This window comes from Drosophila pseudoobscura, chromosome X (assembly GCF_009870125.1).
Source record: "Drosophila pseudoobscura strain MV-25-SWS-2005 chromosome X, UCI_Dpse_MV25, whole genome shotgun sequence".
NCBI classification, from domain to species: domain Eukaryota; kingdom Metazoa; phylum Arthropoda; class Insecta; order Diptera; family Drosophilidae; genus Drosophila; species Drosophila pseudoobscura.
This window is the reverse complement of record NC_046683.1, coordinates 14,033,365-14,038,291: the sequence shown is the minus strand read 5'-3', so window position 1 is coordinate 14,038,291 and position 4,927 is coordinate 14,033,365. Positions and strand designations below refer to the sequence as shown.

General features: G+C 44.5%; 1 non-coding gene across 1 annotated transcript; it reads left to right on the top strand.

Annotated features, from left to right (window-relative positions):
- Positions 1–836: 836 nt before the first annotated feature.
- TRNAG-UCC (transfer RNA glycine (anticodon UCC)) lies at positions 837–908 on the top strand. Its single transcript has one exon. It is a non-coding gene; the product is annotated as a tRNA-Gly (tRNA).
- The last annotated feature ends 4,019 nt before the right edge of the window (positions 909–4,927 follow it).

Here is a 4,927-nt window from a genome sequence, read left to right as displayed (position 1 = left end):
TGCGGCAGCGACAGCGGCAGTGGAGAGCGCGGCATAGAGAGATATAGAGCGAGAGAGCCACCGAGAGAGCCACTGCCGCTTGCTGCATTCATGAATGAAGCACGGAAAAGAGGCAGGCATCGGAGACATAGCCAGAGGGCAGAGGCAGTGGCAGAGGCACACTCACTCGATCAGCTGTGGCAGCCCCTCAGCTTCTGCGTCAACGTCTGCGTCTACGTCTGCGTCTGTTTCTTCTCGTGCCCCATAAACCGGTAAATGTTGTACAACTGTTTTGTGCGGCTACTGCTGCGGCGGCAGCTACCGTTATTGCTGCTCTGTCCGCAAAAACAGAACCGCTATGGGAAAACTATGATGTTGACAACGGGTGAAGAGGGAGGATACGAAACCAGGAAGAGAAGAAGAGAAGAGAAGGAAAAACCAAGGGGAATAGAAGAGAACGCAACAAAGATTACCTTAGAAAGTCCGAAGGGCAAGCCTCAAAGATTCATTATCGATTTATACAGACAGATTTATATTTATTACAAGTAGCAAAATATGTTTTGGTTTTTATCAGGTGTTTATGCACTGCTCAGAGAAAGAATTTCAAACGCCATTAACAGTATATCTTATATATATCGAATAGGATATGACTATCGCTAAGATCTGACCACCATATCATACGAATCACTCCTCCAAGTACCTTTTTTATCGCTTCCATATGAATATTATTCCTGATTTGTCAAAAAAAATGCAAAATGTAAAATTCCACCAGGAATTGAATTTGATTTCTATGGCGAATCCTCCTGAAATCAGATCAGGGACATTAAGTGGGGTACAGTTCCCGTCACGGCTAAGGGGCGTCGGTGGTGTAATGGTCAGCATAGTTGCCTTCCAAGCAGTTGATCCGGGTTCGATTCCCGGCCGACGCACATTACATTTTTTTCTTTTTTTTTCTTTTTACGAATCTTTGGATGCTTCTTTTTTGAGAACTTTTTAGTGGTGGCAATTATTATATATTTTTGAGGCGGAATAAAATATTTTTAAAATATTTAATTTCATATGTTTTAGTGTGTTATCTGATTCGTTGTTATTATATTTATATTATTAAATTCTTCCATTGCCTTGTAGATGCTTTATGGAGTGATGTCCCATCTGCAGACTGCGTCTCTGTCTTTTATAGTGACTGATATCCAGATCCTTCCTCGGCCTCTGGTTCCATCTATTCTCTCCTTACACATAAATAACATAAATTTTTTAATTGTCGGACTCTCCTTCTAAAGTTCTATTTCATTCTTCGACTGGCAAATGTTTCCCAAGGCCGCATTCCATTTCGCAAGACCATCTGTTTCGCCTCAAACTATCACCATTGCCTAATCCCCAATGAAGCCCCAGGCAGTCTTCGCAATTCCCCATAAAATCTGCCTAATTTTGCTCACTCACTCTCACTGATTCACCGATTCACTGATCTGTTCCCGCCCCGACCCTATGAATGTGCCCTAAGCGAGATGCGTCTTGACAGGCACATAAACCAACACGCAAGACCGACGAACGTGACAAACACTTGAGTACCGCCAAAAGGGACAAGCTAGCAGGCCTGCCAGGTTGGCTAGCTTTTGCACAAGATCTGGGCCCGAATCGATGGCCACAACGAGCCAGCGACGAGCTAATTGATTGGCCCACGACAAGGGCGGGCAGAAGAGTAATTAATCGGCTAGCCCGGGGCCGCGCTTGGGGCTGAGATCGGTTGCTTTATCTTTATCTTCAAATTGGGGCCGCGAAATCATACTCAGCTTGCAGTTTTCACGCTGATTACACACTCCAGATGAGCATCGGACTAGCATTGGACTAGTTGCGGTGCTATGGGAACTCCATATTAAACTCTGCTCTGACTAGATACCATTTCAGCTAGCTCTACTCTAAACTCAATCTTTACCGACCTGGGGGCCATGCTCTTCGCCATTCGGTTGACCCAATTGAAATCACGAGCAGATCTGTTCATTGTTCATTGGAAAAACTGTACAACTTTCGTTCCGATGATTCCCAAATAGGGAGTACATTATTGACTATAAGCAAATCTTCCTCCTATCTTCTGCGTAAATATTTACATCCTAATTTAGCCCCCCTAAATTCTACCCACATCCAAAACGGACTCTGTTTCTTATCCTTATCTTGGGTACACATTCATAGGAGTTCCGATTATTCCTGCCTCAAAAAATAACATCTCTTTTGAAGTATCTTTCGTCTTTTATCTGACTGGATTTCTCCGCTAATATATAGTGTCTTCTATAGTGTCTTTGTACCTTTTGAGTGGAAGTTTCAAGCCTGTCATTTACAGAAATTTTCCTTTCTTCAGGTTTTGCCTCATTGTCTCTTGAATAAGTATGTATCTTCCTTCCTCTGTATGTGAGAGTATCTCAACCTCCAGCGCATATTCGTACGGGTATGTGGGCGGTCTGGTGTCTGGTGTCTGGCGATGTTGGTCTTTGAGATACCTGGCCGGCGACATGACGAAGTTAGTCTCTTCCGCCAAGGCGCCGCCGGCTCTGAGCTCTAAGCTCTGATCAGCCCAGCTTTTGGCGCTAATAGTGGGGCATTTTCCACTGTCGGGTGGGAATGGTAACGGTAACGACGGTGTAATGGCAGGCAGAGAGGAGCGCGCGGAATGCGGAGTGTGGGGAGTGTGTGAGGCCAGGGCGTGCCTCAAATCAGGCTTAAAAAGCAATTACGCACTCTTCGCAGTTGTCGCCGATGTCGATGTTGGAGTCGACGCGACTTCCTGCTCCAGGCCTCGCGAATCGCAAATGTCTTTTCGCCGTTTCCCCCTCCTGAACAGCCAAGCCAAGCCAACCCCTTCCTTCACTAAAACCCCATTCCACCCCATACCCATTCCCATTCCCGTTCCACATTTGGCCTGTCATTAAAAAGATAGTTTTCTACTCTGTTTTGATGTTTTTCTTCATTTTGGCTCCAGAAACGACAAGTTTTCCTCTTGTCCCCTTGGGCTTGGTAGGACCGTGGTGCCTGGTGCGCTTCCCATGGGCCATGACCAATGGCTGACAAATGCATATATTTACAGACATACATCTTTACATACTAGCATATTTGCATCTTTCAGTCTGTCCTAGGCTCCAGAGAGGCAGAAAGAAGGAGTAGAGTCTGAGATTTATGAGTCTGCATAAGATATTAGGCTCAAAGTTGGGGCCACAGCAAATTGGCAGAAAAGAGTACCATGAATCAGTCGCCCGATGGCGGCGAATGGGCGTGGGGAGTGGGGCGTGTGGCATGGGGAATAACTCTGGTGAGATTCATTTTGAGGGGAAGTGAAAACATCTCCATCCCCATCTCTGTCCCCAAGACGAAGCACGGCCCGGGCCGAAGGAGGAAATCCATCGAACAGGAATCAAACTGCAATCGAAACTGTAACTGCAACTGCAATTAAAGCGCTGCAATGCGTGTGTGTGGCATAATCATAATCGCGTCCAACCTCACCCCACGGCATCCTTTTCGCAATCGCCGGGTCCACAAAAAAAGCGAAATATAAATAATAATTGTGGCAGAAATTAATGAACGCAGATATAAAGATCGAAAGATATAACGATACGGTCGAATCGGGTCAGGCCTGGGGAAATTTATGAATTACACGCCGCCAGGTGAAGCAAGGCATGGTTTCATACCTTTTTTTCTCTCACTAGATCGGACTAGAATCAAAAATGGAATGGATACAAAAGAAGAAAGATGAGTTGAAGGCGTAGAAAGAAGAGAAAGAGAGAGAAAAAGAAAGTGAAGATAAGTGAAGGGAAGATATTCAAATTCTTCCACTGTCAAAAAATAGTTTGTTAAAAAAAGAGTGAAATGTTTGTTTTAATTTTTAAATTAATTTTTTTAAACAATGCGAACAATGAGTTGAAGGCGTAGAAGGAAAAGAAAGAGAGTGAAAAAGAAAGTGAAGATAAGTGAAGGGAAGATATTCAAATTCTTCCACTGTCAAAATTTTTCAGTTGAGGTTGAGGTTATTATTACAAATATTTTGTTAAAAAAACGGTAAAATGTTTGTTTTAATTGTTTAATTAATTTTTTTAAACAATGCCAACTTAGTCAGCACTAAAACTCTTGGCTGCTATCGATTGTTTTGCTCCAATCGAACTTAGGTCCAAGGCGGGAACAGTGATGGCGCCCCCACCTGGTCTACGGTTATTTGAGGAACTAACTTTTAGTGGAGACCGAACCCTTTAGCAAATGCATCCACCAGAGATCGAAGGCTTTAGCCGACTCATCCACCAGAAGAATTTAGTACGCAAAGCGGCTCGAAGGTTGATCGCCAAGCTAATGTTGTTTAACATTGTGCGGGGAGTTTCGTAACAGAGTCAGCAACAGAAGCTGTTAGATTTGTAACTTGGACTCCTTTTTGGGAAATAGAGAGGAACTCCACGAATATTCGATGGCCATTCTCCTTCCCGAACCATGCCTTATGCCTTATTTCCCATAACCATCTCGCAAACTAGCCTGATACGCTTTTCAAAATCCATTCACTTTTCCACAAGTGATCCATCGATCTATCGATCGATTCATGACTCATGGGCAAATCCTCTGGCACCGCACCGAAATTCTTATACCCTCTCCATTGAGTATTCTGTCATGGCTCGCTTTCGCACTGACAGCAGCTGCACGTACTCGTATTGGAATCGCTGTAACAACTGCCGCAATGGCAACATCGGGCATTCTGGTCGCCAAGTACGACGACAACAGCTGTGCAACAGTTATCCAAGTGCCCCTGTGCCTGCCCTGCCCCGTCTTCCCATCTCCCTGCGTAGCATTGCATGCCACACTGCACCCACACACCAACAGACAAGAAGAGTGACGGGAAAGCGAAACAATAGCTTCAGAGGTCGAATATTTGAATACCCTTGCAAAACAATCGCTTCCATCGCAACAATAAATATGATTCAAA